The sequence below is a fragment of the Lutra lutra genome, chromosome 2, assembly GCF_902655055.1.
Source record: "Lutra lutra chromosome 2, mLutLut1.2, whole genome shotgun sequence".
NCBI lineage: Eukaryota > Metazoa > Chordata > Mammalia > Carnivora > Mustelidae > Lutra > Lutra lutra.
This window is the reverse complement of record NC_062279.1, coordinates 209,833,285-209,848,186: the sequence shown is the minus strand read 5'-3', so window position 1 is coordinate 209,848,186 and position 14,902 is coordinate 209,833,285.

The window sequence follows — 14,902 nt, the reverse complement described above, 5'->3', positions numbered from 1 at the left end:
GCTTCCATGTTAACATTCCCCGCAGGTCTCAGCAGCATCTAAGGCAAGAAAGTAACCCTGGGATGTATCTCCTAAGACTATCCAAAATGGCCCTAGAGAGGTTGGGACCTTTTTTTTGAAAGGATCAGTTTAGAGTAAGGGGACGTCCTGGGGACGTCCTGTCCTTAGTCTCCGTGTCTTGCAAAGCTTACTTCAGAAGCACCCACCACGCGTCCCGGTGCAGGGAGCCAAGGGGAAGTGGTCCCAACAGAGCTTGTCCCTGCACTCTGTGACTAGCCGGGTACAGCAGAGCCACCTCAAGTACACTCCCGGCCAGCTGTGTGGCTGTGAGAAAACCAGTCTTTCTGGATCTAGTTTTCTCATCTGCAAAGAGAGAGGATAAAACCGGACTCTGGCCAAGGTCCCATCGAGCTCTAATAGCCACCAGCAGCAACAGAGACAGGGACTCGGCTGACTTCGGATTTGAAACACCTCTCAAGTTCATGCCCATCTTTTCTGGGATCTGGGAGGTCAGAATTGACGGGAAATAACTGAGTCTGAGTGGGAGAACATGGAGTGAAACTAAAAGGGATGTTCCTGGTTAAAAAAAAAAAAATGCATCTGTTTCATTCATTCCCAAAATATAATGAAAGATAAAAATAAACATAATCTATGGAAATCAGTTTAATGAAAAGAAGTACTGCAAAAAGGTCTGGCCTAGTGGAGTAGTAGAAAAATAGTGCCAGACATAAGGTCAAGACCTGAGTTTGAATTCTCCTCCCTTTTTTAAGTTGAGGTACAATTGACATACATTCTATTAGTTTCGGGTGTAGAACATAATGATTTGGTATTTGCATGTATTGCAAAAAAAGGCACCTGGCTGGCTCAGTCCGTCTATAACGCAAAATGATTGCCACAATACGCAGTCTTGTTAACATTGTGGCAGTGAGTTTTTTTTCTTATGATGAGAGCTTTTAACTTAGACTCTTAGCGACTTTCAAATATGAAAACAAGTATTATTAACTATAGTCACCATGCTGTGCATTAAATCCCCATGTTACTTATTTTACAACTGGAAATCTGTATCTTTTGACCAGCCTCACCATTTTGCCCACCCCCACAGCCCACCAATCTGTTCTCTGTACATATCAGTTCATTATTTATTTTTTTTTACAATTGTACATATAAGAGAGATCCTACGGTATTTGTCTTTCTGTCTCTGACTTACTTAGCATAATACTTTCTAGGTCCATCCATGTTGTCACAAATGGCAAGATGTTGAATTCAGACTCGTGACTAACTTGCTGTGTTGCCTAGCACATGTTTTCAGGCTGAACCACATGAAAGTGCCATTTATTAAACTACTGATGCTCTCTGCACCTCCATATCCTCCCCCACAAAGCAGGAACAGTCACTCTTATGTGCTCAGGTAAATCTGGAGGCCTCAAGAACAGGCCTGGCGCATCGTAGATTCCCCGCGAGACATCAGTGAGGGTGAGTAGTGCGTCCCAGACACAAGACAGTAACTGAGATGTCAAATAACCACAGACCGGAAGTGAAGAGGACCAACTTCTAGTTCTGCTTTTGTGAGTAACTAGCTGGGTAGTGAGAGGCAGCAGAATATGCCCCAAATGCCAGTTTGACATAAGATTATTTCCAGTTAAAGGCACTTGAGGGTCACCTGGCCGGCTCAGTTGGTAAAGCGAGCGACTCTTGATCTCAAGGTTGTGAGTTCGAATCCCATGTTGGATGCAGAGATTTAAGAGAGAAGGAGAGGGAGGGTAAGAGGGGTGGAGGGAGGAAAGAAAGAGAGAGAGGGGAAGGAAGGAAGGAAAAGAAAGGGAGGGAGGGAGGGAGGAAGACACTTGGAACCGCAGATGCAAGGAGGACCCTCTGACCTCCCTTTCTCTTCCTAAAAGTGGGAGATGAAACTCGCATGTGAGAGCTGCCCTCTCTGTAGGGGCGGGGGGGGGGGAGGGTGATGAAACCGTCTTATCACCAGAGACAGGGAGAAGGCACCAAGACAATCAGTGCTAACGAGGGTTTGCAAGTAACCCTTATCTCCCTTCAGCTTCTCCATACGTCTTTGGTACTTTTTCACAATTAGTGGTTTGTCCAATCTGGTATATGAACGCTTGGGCCCAGCCGCTTTGGGGGGCTTCCATTTTCCCATGATGGCTCCCATGAGCATGCAGTAACACTGCCTATGCCCCGCTAATCTATCTGTCTTTTGTCCACAGAATTCTCAGGCTCAGCCTAACCCTGGAGGTCGGAGGGAACGGGCCGCCTCCCTTCCCATGGCTCTATGTCCTGGAGCCTGGGCGAGCCCTTCATAAAGGAGGGTGACTGGATTGGACTGTCCTGCCCAGGTAGGAGTCGCTGGCCTGGTGTGGAAAAGCCCCGAGCACTGGCAGAGCCTTTGCCCAGCCCCCTGGGCCTCCCTCTGAACCGTGGCCTCCACCAGAGGACAAGCCCCACTTGCAGAGTCACCCCTGCTTCCCGCAGCTCACTTTTCTCCTCCTCCCGGTGGGAGAGGACGAGGCGGGAGCTAATGGATGAGAATGAGATTTGGGGAGCATCTGTGACCTTCGTTTATCCCTTTCCCTCTGTCCTCAATTACAGAAGACCCTGGAAGCCCGTTGAGTTCCCAGGGGCTGCTCCTATGAAGAAGAAGGAAGAAGTCGCCTGACCTTATGACCCTTCCCACACCCCACCCGTCTGTAGTTCGGGGTATTCACGAAAATCCTTTCCTTCCCCTTCCTCCGCGGCAAGGAAGTGAGTAAATGACCTGGAAATTCCTCTCCTGTTCTCCCCACGGTGGTAGAGCTCAAAGCCGCCGCCCCTCCCCGCCCCCACCACCACCCCGGGAATGTTCACACCATCTGGACTTGCAAGTCGGAAGCAACAGGGAGGGAACTGCGGCCTCTGCCCCCTTCCCCCATGCCAGCCTGTGTTCCAGCAGCTCCGGGGCTCTGCGACAGCCTCGTCGTGGGCTTCTGTCCTCCCCAGACCCCGCTGCCCAGGGGAGAGTTGTCCACAGCTGCCTCGACTTACTACAGGTTCAAGAGGAGCAGAACCGCGGATGGAGGAGCAGCCCCAGGGATGGAGGAGCAGCCCCGAGGCGGAGGAGCAGCTCGGCAGACGGAGGAGCGGATCCGCGGATGGAGGAGTATCTCCAAGGATGGAGGAGTAGCTCCAAGGAAGGAGGAGCAGATCTGCGGGCAGAGGAGTAGCACCCGGGGACGGAGGAGCAGCCCCGCGGACAGAGGAGCGGATCCGCAGATGGAGGAGTAGCTCCAAGGATGGAGAGGATCTGCGGATGGAGGAGCAGATTCGCGGACGCAGGAGCGGCCCCGAGGACGGACTAACAGACCCGAAGACTGAGAAGCGACGCAGATGGCGGGGCGGGACGCTTGTCCCGGGAAAGTCCCGTCCTTACCTTCCCAAACCCACAGTCACCGCACAAAACAGAGGACTCGGCCTTCAACCACCGGCTCAAACCCTGCAAGTCCACGGACTGGTCCTCGCCCCCACCCTCCCTGGCTGACCCCTGCCAGGCTGCCCGGAGGGACCGCACCGTCGCGTCTCGGACGGAGGCACGGCCCGGGCAGGGCGGCCGCGCGGTGTCTCGTCCAGCTTTGCGGGGAGCCGGTGCTCGCGGGCGTGGGCCGCGGTCCAGCGGGGCCGGCGGCGGAGGGGCTCCTTCTCCGAGGCCGTGCGACCGGGTCCGGGGCGGGGCGGGGGGCAGGGGGCCCCGCTGGTGCGCGTTGTCCTCGGTCGCCCGCGGGGTGAGGGTGGCCGGCTGGGAAGCGCGGCGTCTCCCGGGTCGCGCCAGCCGTGCGTGCGGGTGTCACCTCCCCAGCCCGCAAACGCGCTTCGCAGGCCGTGGCCGCAGCCGGACGACCCGCTTCTCTCCGGGCCCAGCGACTGCGCTCCCCGAACCTGAATGCGCTCGAGCCCGCAGCATCAGGGCTGTTGCCCTCGTGCCGGCCCCTGAGCCCCGGTGGGTGCTGTGTCCGCGGCCGCTCCCGCCGCGCTGGGCTGTGCCTGACGCGGGCGGATCCGCGGCGCAGGAAGGTCCGCGCGGTAACCACCGCCCGCCGCGGTGAGAAAGAGCTCAAGGTGCATCTCTGCCTTATTTTATTTTCAAGATTTTATTTATTTATTTGAGAGAAAGAGAGGCATGAGCAGCGGGGAGCAGCAGAGAGAGAGGGAGAAGCAGCCTCCCCGCTGAGCAGGGAGCCCCAGGCGGGACGTGATCCCAGGACCCTGAGATCATGACCTGCGCTGACCTGAGCTGAAGGCAGAGGCTTAACCCGCTGAGCCATCCAGGCACCCCCAGATCACTATTTTAAAAGTGAAGACCAAAGTGGGGAATTTTTAAGCAATGATCTATTGGACACTTCCCAACCACATTTTCAGTCTATTTGAAGCCAGGGGCCAGGATTGCTTTCAAGACACTGATATGGACAGGCTATTTTTTTTAAATTAGGTGAATTATTGATTTCTGCTCCTTTCATACATCCTTTCATACATCTTACTGTGCAGGAAACAGTCGTGCATATATCTGAGATAATGTCACACATTCTGTTCAATGCACCATAAGAAAAGCTGATCATCTCTCCCAAGGTCTCAGCTCAGGGGATCTCCTTCCTGATTTTACATTAATTTTTCAAAGTCAGAAATGTCGTCTACAAGAAATGTTAAGGGAGCAGTAAAAAAGAAAAAAATCACTTTATTCAATATTATAGTTGTAGAAATTGAGTACATTAGAAACTAAGAAGAAATGCCACAACATCGTTCATACATCCGCATAGGCCAGCAGGAAAAAATACTGTGTAAGTTTATCTCTTTGAAACCAAGGAGACATTCTAGTTCAGGCATCGGCATACTCCTGTGTTTTCACCAGTTGCTGCTTTTCTGTGGCTTTTCATTCTTTTCCATATTTCACATCACAGGCTTGGGGCAGCCTTTAAAATTTCATTAACAGGAGCAAATCCAATATCCACTGATTTCTTCTGAAAAGGCATTTGAACGCATCAGACGGCTTAATAGTTCCATTCTCATGAATACTCCAGCCATGAAAAACTCCATAGGATACAGACAAATTCAATGAATAGAAGAAGAAATCTATTGAGTTTTGGAATGTTTGGTACATTTGATTGGTCCAGGATTAAGAAACCTGAACCTCCTCTTGTAAGTAGGAAGCTGGACGCCAATCCTTCCATAATATGTTGTCCAGTTACTCTGTGGGCCAAGAAAGCTTGGTCTCTGACATCCATGTTTGTCAGTCATAAAGCCAACACTTGGAGGGTTGATGACATAAATTTTTCCTCCAGTGCTGAGGAAGTAAGACAACACCACCAGTGCAAACAACATCATGGCGGCTGCCATGGTCCCCAGGGCGGCTTCTTCTGCATCAGGTTGGGCATTCAAGCATTAAGAACGGGAGCCACCCAGTACAAAGTCCCAATCTTGGTGGTGGAAGGAGTGGATCTCTGGACGGGCCATTCTGATGTAGGTTTGTGTACACTATTTCACTCCTTGGCCTACATCTACACAACCCAGGGATGGTTGGATTGTTACTTTGTTGGTAGACAAACAGCCTAAAGAAAAATGTGTGAAACTTCCAGTTCTTTATCTATACTATATCACATCTGGAAAAAATGATTGCTTAGGTCCCTTCTTCTTCCATCCAAGAGTACAGGAATCAATAGTGAGCAGGCTTAGAAAACACTAAGCAAAACACGGAGCTAGAAGCCATCCCCACGTTGTATCCCTTCAAAGAAAAAAAAGAAAAAAGGGAGGAGACTACAGTCTACCGTATAACTTAGAAAATTGCCTCTGTCGAAGCAAAGTAAACACTTGTAGGTGGGAAAGCAGAATCCTGAGTATTAGGGTGGCCGATGACACGGCAGGTAATTCACTGAGTCTGGTTGATATTTCTGGAAGCTGTTGCAATGGCTAAATATTTCTCAACAATTTCAGGGTTTGGTTTTTTTTTTTGTGTAGTTGTTTTGCTTTTGTTTTGCTTTGTATTGTTTTGTTTTTAAGTTTCCATTTGAGAGATGTCCTTAAATTGAGTATTGCTGTGTCCAGGAAATTCCAGCATTATAAACCTTGTAAACAATAACATGCTCCAAACTAAGGTCACTAATCATCACATGCCATCATGATTGGCTGCCAAAGTTCCACACTCCATGTTAGAAGAAGGCTGAGTGTGCACAGAGATAATTTAAAGCTTCCCAACAAGCTTGTCTTGTTCATCTGATTGATATAATGCATTTTATTGTAACATTCAGTCTGTTGTTTTTCCATTTGTTTTAAATTCAGCGTTGCCACAGAAGAGAGAAAGAAAAAATGGGACAGCTTGAAGAGGTGTAAAAATATAATTACTCTTTTGAAAGTATGCATATTTATCTTTTTTTGCTATCCCTGTTTCACTCGGTTTTCCCACTCTAAATAGATGAATGCTCCTGGCTTGTATACACAGTGCTCATGGGTTATTTTAATTGAGAAGAACATCCTTTATTGCAATTTCTAGGCCACTAATTGTAGTGCATCTTAGTAATTTCTTTTGCATCAAAAAAGAAGTCAAATGAAAAAAAAAGAAGTCAAATGAAAACACATCAGACTTGAAAGACCACTGGCAGTACCATCAAACCTCAGCAAACCAGTCCACAAAGAACACATCGAGTCACTGAAGTTTTGCTCAGCACACCACCTTCAGAAAAAAGGAATGACCAAAAAAAGAAAAAGAAAAAAATCTTCATCCGAAAATTATTTTCCCAAAGAACACCTAGTTTGGGCTATACTTGGCTCGATTTTATAAAGCTATTACAACTGCCTCTAAAAACAATGCACAAAGAATTCACAGCTCACATTTAAGAGTCATGCAAACTATGCCAGTCATAATCACCAAGTGTTTCCCCAATCCACAGGGCCTGAGAGATGAGAGGTGCTCCCTAAGTTTTACTGAATGCATGGATGGATGGAAGGATGGATAGATGGGTGGTTACATGGATGGGCGGATGGGTGAGTGGGTAGATGGATGGATGGATGGATGGATGGATGGTTACATGGATGGGCGGATGGCTGGGTGGGTGGGTGGATGGATGGATGGATGGATGGTTACATGGATGGGTGGATGGCTGGGTGGGTGGGTGGGTGGATGGATGGAAGGATGGATGGTTACATGGATGGGCGGATGGTTACATGGATGGGCGGATGGGTGGGTGGGTGGATGGATGGATGGATGGATGGATGGAAGGATGGATGGTTACATGGATGGGCGGATGGCTGGGTGGGTGGATGGGTGGATGCAGGTGGCTACAATGTAGCGCACTACAGAAAGTGCATTGCAGAAAAATTTAGCATTGCTGTGTCTCATCTTTGTAATTCATTCCTTTGTTTGCCCTGTTAAATGTGACACTGCAGGCAGGGAAGCCCATGCCTGTCTTGGGCACAGTTGTACTGTGAGCTCCCAGCAGAGAGCTTACCATGGAAGCAGGACCTCAAAAATGTCTGTTGCACTGCCGTGGTCTATGAATACATGTAAGCCCTACTTTCAGCAACAGTTTACCCAGAAATCCAAACTTACAAAAGCAAAAAAAACTAGAAGACGATTCTTAATTTTACAAAAGTATTTGGTGCAGGTTTCCTTTCATAAACACGCTTTGGAAACATGCCTGAGCCTTTAGGGGAGCCTGGACAGCTCGGTTGGTTAAGTGTCCAACTCTTGATTTCAGCTCAGGTCGTGATCTCAGGGCCATGGGATCAAGGTCCGTGCCCAGCGGGGAGCCTGCTTGAGAGTCTCTCCCTCTCCTCCCCTTCTATGCCTTCCTGCTCTCTCTCATGCTCTCAAATAAATAAATAAATAAAATCTTTTAAAAAGGAAAGAAAACATGCCCCGACTTTTAAAAGCCTTCCCCAATTTTCAGGGTACCGGGGTGGTTCAGTCAGTTAAGCATCAAACTCTCAATCTTGGCTCAGGTCATGATCTCAGGGTCCTGGGATTGAGCCTTCGTCTGAGCTCCACGCTCAGCAGGGAGTCTGCCTGGGGTTCTCTCTTCCTCTGCCCCTGCCCCTCCCTCTGCCCCACACACTCACTCATGCTCTCTCTCTCAAATAAATAATACATGTATTTTTTAAATGTCTTTTCCAACTTTTAAAGAAGTACATGTTGTGGGGGGGCACGAGGCACCCTTTAATTTGTGAGGACTGTGCAATCACAGAGCCACTCTGAGATGGTCAGAGTTAGAATCCGCACGTGCCTTCCGAGGGATCACCCCCTACACCAGGAGAACAAGACCATACTAAGAAGTGAAACAGGCAAAGATGGCATAAGGGGCTGAATTGTGTCCCCTCAAATGTACCTGTTGAAGCTCTGACCCCCAACACCTCAGAATCCGACTCTGTGTGGAGATTAAAGGGGTGACTAAGTTAAGCCTCTTCTCAGCCAGGTCTTCCTCTTCGTCCCTCCATGTAAGCGATTCCACGGAGACGGGCGCCTTCAAACAGTCACATCGCATCACGTCACCTTCCCGACAGAAACCAGTGCGGAGGGCCATTCCGCCTTCCTCCCAGACCATCTGCAGGGACTCACTCGGCGCCCGCTGTGGGGATGGCGGAAGACGGAGTGTTGTGGGGAGAGACACGACTCCCAAGAAGGAGGCAAATTCGCCTGGAAGGGAAAGACTCCAACCTTCCCTGTCTCCCACCCCATCGTCCAAAGTGCCATCACATCATTTGGACATTTTCCCACAATTGCTTTGCTAAAAGTTGTAGACGATAAGTGACTTAGTAAATCCCAAGTGTGCACTTAAGAATTTGGACAGATTCCTTGGGGGGCGAAGTGGGGGGTGGTCGGTGTTACAGACGGAAAGAGTTATAGGCCGCCCTGAAAATGGCCCGAGCGTCATCGAGCGATTGCATACGTTGTTCCCTTCAGCAGAAGCTCCAGTCAAACATCTCACTCAGTCCAGCTAAGCCCGGAGAGAAGCCATCTGTCTGTCAGCTCCGGTCCAGCCCCCCTCAACCCTGCCTTGAACACACCAGGGGCTGAGGCCTGTATTAGGCCGGTTATCTCAGCCGCTCACTGCCAAAAGTAACTTGCCCAGCACTGTCCCCTCCTCGGGAGCAGAAGCGCGTCCGAGTGACATCACGGACGAATGCCCGCAAGCCGCTGGGGACAGTGAGCTGGTGACAGAGGAGCCCTCACAGGAAGCGATGAGAAGGAATCGGGGCCCGGGGCATGATGTGCACAGATGTGCACAGCCGCTCTGCTGGGCACCGTGACCCTGGACAGGGCGCAGACCTGGAGAATCCACGGCGGGTGCAAGAGGCCCGGAGTGTCGCTGGTTTCCGCTTCTGGTCCCTTCCTCAGCTGCGATGTGAGAGCTGAAGGAGCGGAACAGAGTGTGCGTGAGCCAGCACTCTGCCCTCCCTCTGTCCCTCCGCCCCCTCTCCCCCTCCCCTCCTCTCTCTCAATCGCTTCTCTTCCTCCTCTTTTCCCCTTCCTCCTTCTCCTTCTCCTCCTACTTCCCCTCTCCCTCTTCCTCCTCTTTCCCCCTTTCCCTTTCTCCCTCTCCCTCTTCTCTCTGCTCTCCCTTTTCTCTCTCTCCTCCCCCCTCACCCCCCCTTCCTCAGTTTCCAGAAGTGACGGCGCATCACCTGTCCATCCCTGAGGCCCCGGCTTTGCAAGAGGAGCTGCCCAGGGCGTGGGGAGTGACGGTGCAGAAGCAGAAGCGGGGAGAAGCCAGCGACCTCCTCCCTGACTCCTGCCTTCTCCAGGCTCCTTCTCTCTCCCGCGAAGACTGCTTCTCCCCCGTGGTCGCCCTCACCCTGTGCCCTGCTCCAGCGAGGCTGACAGGCAAGCGTCCTGTCCGTCCTGTCCTCCTGTCCGTCCTGTCCGGGAGCGGGGGGCTGGCGGGCTGGGGAGCACAGGGAGCACCGAGGACGGCCCCACACCGGCTGCTCCCTCAGCGGACAGTCATGCCCCTGTCTCTGTCCCTGGGACTAAGCGGCAATCACTGCGCTCTGACCAACGCTGTGCTGTTGCTCGTGGTTGCTCGATGCTCACCCTGGGGCGTCTGTGAGGTGACCCTTAAACAGTCGTGCAGGTGCACCTGTCACATCTTCTCTTGAGAAAGAACTTGCTGTTCCAAAGTCATGGCTAATTGAGAGCCTTCAAGCTTCAGAACATGCCTGTTTGCTTGTTTGTTTTCCACATCCTGAGCGGCCCTCGCCCGTGACCGGGTGTGGCACCAGGTCCTGGCCACTTCACCCCAGTAGGAGAGACCCCGCTCGCCGGCAGCCCTGGCCCCCAGCCTCCCTTGGGCCAGCTCGGAATCGAGCGCTGAGGCTCCCCGCCTAGTTGTCCTTCTTTCCTTTCTTTCATCTGCCTCAGACCGGGACTGCGCTCCCTGTTCGTTCCTGCTCCCTCTTTATCTTCCACGGCATGACCGCCCCCCACAAATCGATGACACCCCGAACTCCAGCATCCATTTCCTGGGTAACCTGACAAACACGTCCCTCCCCAGATGACCCCGTCAGACCGTGGCACCCTTCCTTACCGGGCCCCCGACTGAGACAGCTGGATGCATTGGCTGGATTTTCACATGGTTCCCACATAGACTCGGGGAGGAGCAGCCCCAGAGCCCTCCAAGGCTCCCCTGCCCGTGACCACAGATAAAGACAAGTGAATCTGAGACCCCATTGCTGTCCCCTCCCAGCTTCCCCACCAGCGTTTCCATCTGCACCGTGGCTCCCACCGCCACTCAGCCAGGCCTGGGCCCCGGGATCTGAAGCTGGGGAAGGCCGGAGAGACGGGAGAACCCGCGGGACAGTGGGGGGTCAAGGAGCCGCGGTGATAAGAAGTGCGGGGTGTCCCCCTCTTCTTAACAGAACCTTAGGAAAGTGCATTCAATCCTCAGCGTTTGGGAGAAAACGTCCAAATTCACTGAAGCGGTGGACAAAAATAGCGTCAGAAAGGCACCGAGTCTATTCATAAACCTTGGAACGGAAACTTGTTACTAAGTGGGAACTGGGCTACTTGGGCCTTTCTGGGCCAATCTGCGCTCGAAGAGACCAGGAAGCGGGGTTCGCTGCCGGCGGGCGGCACTGGGCTGCCTCGTGGGGCGTGGGTGTCTAACGCACTTTCGGGAGCGATCTCGGTGAGAAATTCTGATCCCTGCAACACTCGGCACATTTTCTAAGTCTCCTAAGACAAGAAGAGTGCCGCAAAACCCTCAAAACTCAGTCCACTTCGTTATAAAAAGCACATGTCATAGAGAACCCGAACATCAAGCCTACATTTTTTCTAGACCTGTTCTAATTTCAAGAACGTTGGTCTCTGGTCAAAAAGTCACATGGAATCAGGCTGTATCTTTCCTTTGGGATTCAGAAACTCCAGTCCTATCGTTCACGCAGCATTTTTAGGGGAGAGAAAGAAATGGTGGAAGGGGAAGTAGGACTGTAATTTTCTTCAACATATTCTTCAAGAAACTTCCAAAATGCTAAGATTCAGTCCTATCATATCCGTTACTAGATCTTTTTATGTAACAGATGAAGCTCGGTGACTCTCCACTAGTGCCCCTCACCTCCAAACGTGCTTATTTCTTGATTGTCTTTTGGGTCCTCACAGAGCCAAACACCAAGACGGAATGAGGCACGTGAGAAGTCTACTGAGAGAAATGCCTGTGACGATAGAGAGGGAGGGGCAGGAGTCACTGAGGAGAAGCTTCCAGCCCGACACATGTCTGACATCTGTGAGGGGAGAGCGGGAAGAACAGAGAAGGAAGAGCCTCTGACCGCGACATCATTCTGAGGAAATCTGGGTCAGGTCATGGGAAAGTCCTTGAGCCAAAGCTGCCCATCAGAGGGACCTTCTGTCTGGCAGAAATGGCCCTGAGCCACGTTCCCTCTGCACTAAACTTCCTGCCCCTTCTACCTCACACATTTACCTACATCCCCTACAATCCATGCCTCTCCTACAACACGACACAGCCCGGGTCCCTGACCGCTTGCCCTCCTCCAGGCCCTGGCGTCGCTCACCAGCCCGCTTGCTCCTACTGCTTTGACCCTAGAAGTAAGAAGCAGGCGCAGGAGCAGGACACGGCACAGGGGGCTCCGGGAGATGCAGGGGTTTGGAGTGGCTGGTGTGCGAGCAAAACGGGTGAGCGGGGGATGCTTCGTGACATAGCCAAGACCTGTTAAGGGGGCTCCCGGGCTGCACTAGGAGCTTGACCTTCATCCCATGACAGCTAGGTGTGGGCCACTGAAAGGAACGAATCAGGATCTGACAGATTCGCCTCTCATTTGGGTCATGCTGGGGCCACCACAAAGAGAGTCTCAAGAGGAGAGATTGCAGCCAAGGCCTGGCCAAGACCTGTTAGCAGATCACGGCAGTGCCTGGGAAACAAGAACGAGGACCGTGACCGAGACTGAACGGTGAAGACTGCAGTGGGACGTGAGTGTCCCAGAGCCCTGTGCTCGCGACTCAGCTGGGGCTGTCGGGCGTGTCCCCCTCATTCCCCCACAGGCAGCTCTTACGCTGCATGGCCTCCCCCCCTAAGTCCGTTCTCCTCTCCCTCGCGGGACCCGAAGCCCATGTCCCCTCTCCTTGTGCCTGTGGGCCATCCCTCAGATCTCCACATGTCTCCATGGCAACCCGAGTGTCCTGTCCCTGGTCAGGCTTGCCTGGACACTAGCCCACTGGCCTCCACGCCTGCGTCTCCAATCCAGCCCTCGCCCGCTGTCAAGGACTTCCGCTGCTCAGTGGCTTCCATTGGCGGCGAGAAGAACACAAGCCCTTTATTATTGCATATAAGACCCTCCCCAAGGCTTCTGGCTGCAGGAAGGGCTCTGGAGCTGGTCTCCCCCACCTTCCCCAGCAGCTGAGCTGGGGAGCACCAACGTGGGGTTCCTCAGTCACACCCACCGGCTCGTCCCTCCGTTCTTGTCATCACGTGGCTCCCCATCCGGCGCGCCTGCCCTCCTGTAGATCCAGCACACCCCTGCTCGCTCCCTAACACCTGCCGCATTGGGTTCTCTCTGAGGCCTTCCTTGTATTTCCACTTATTACAATTTGTGCTATAATTACTTCTTCCCAGCTAGCGTGTAAATGTCATGAGAGCAGGGATTAGGAATATATTGGGTTTTTTTTAACATCCTCTCTAAGACTAAGCATCATTCCTGATACATAATGAAGGCTCAATAATTAACTTACTGAATGAATAAACACAGATTTTGTCTCCTTCAGTGGACCATAAGCTTTTTTTTTTTTTTTTTAAATAAACTCTACACCCAATACGGGGCTACGGGGCTTGAACCCACAACCCGAAGATTGAGAGCCTACAACTTGCTCACCTACCGGGCCGGCCAGGCCCCCCACAGACAACAAGCCTTTGGAGGCAGTGACTGAGTCATGTTTATCTCTGTATGTTCCCAAATAATTATGTTAGTACAAGTATTAGTACAAAGTTGTTGGGCTAGGGAAGTTGATCTATTCATTTCTTACTGTATTGGAAACAAAACTATTTTTTCCAAGTTCCTCGTTTCATTTAAAAGATGACTTTGGGGAATAGCTAAGTGCAGAGTAGAGCCAAGTCATAGAATATTACGGATTTTCCCTCAACAAAACAAATGGGAAGTTATCCATTTTAAAACCCTCACATCAGACTGTAGAAGCTTCAGAAAAAACAACATCTAAAAGCTGCTGAAAGAAGCATTTAAAAATTTATTCTGAGAGGGTGAGGGGTCTCTGACTCCTTGAGCCTGAGCACCAACACCAGCAGAGAAATGGAGACTGAGTAATAGGTAGACCAGTCTTCATCATTGCAGAGCTGGAAACCTGGGTAGCTTTCTCGACTCAGACTCTTATGAAGGGATCATGTTAAATCCACATATCAGGGGCGCCTGGGTGGCTCAGTGGGTTAAGCCTCTGCCTTCAGCTCAGGTCATGATCCCGGGGTCCTGGGATCGAGCCCCCACATGGGGCTCTCTGCTCGGCGGGGAGCCTGCTTCCCTTCCTCTCTTTTCTCTCTCTCTCTCTCTCTGCCTACTTGTGATCTTTGTCTGTCAAATAAATAAATAAAATCTTTTTTTAAAAATCCACATATCAAAGTCTTTGGGGGTGACATTGTACACAGTATTAGTGAACCATTATGGGGGCACGCGAACTAAAACCCAACTGATAAAATGACAATATCATTTTTTTCAATGTCCCCTCACAAGATGTAAAAAATGTCCCCAAATCACCAAATGATTCATTTTAATCAAGGTAAAACTATTCTAAGCCCAGGAACACAGCCCCCAGAACACAACCGTGCTCCCAGAGCCGGAGACAGTCAGGATGAGCCCCAGAGACGAGCATGGTGGCCCAGGTTGCCTTGACAACCGCTCCCGCAGCACCAGCCTTCAGAGATGGGCTCCGACAGAGCCACGAGGAAGACTCACTGACGATCAGACCTAACATCTAAGACGGAAGAGTGACTGGATGACAGCGTATGAATATTTCCAAGTTGAAATGGACATTTGGGTGTGTGTGTGTGTGTGTTTTAAACCTCCCTGTTTCCCCCGACCCCCACCTAGTTCTCCCTTCTTTCTCGGTTCCAAAATAAGAAACCCCTTTTTAGAAAGGATAACAAGCACGGCTGAACAGCTACCTTGGAAAATCTATCCTGGAAAAGAACTGTTTCCCATTTAAACCCCAAACTCCCTGCCCCCTCCCCCCGCCCCACCCAGAGGCAAAGATGACAGCAAATGGGAGGTAGCTGTGGGAGATTGAATCTCAACTCTTTAAAAAACACCTTCTTGCGTGTGGGGGTGTGATGAGTGCCTCAACAGTCCTGGTGTGCAGCCAAACACCAGGCAGTCAGTTCACAGCCGAAACCGTCACAGAAGCGCAAGCACGCTGGGAGAG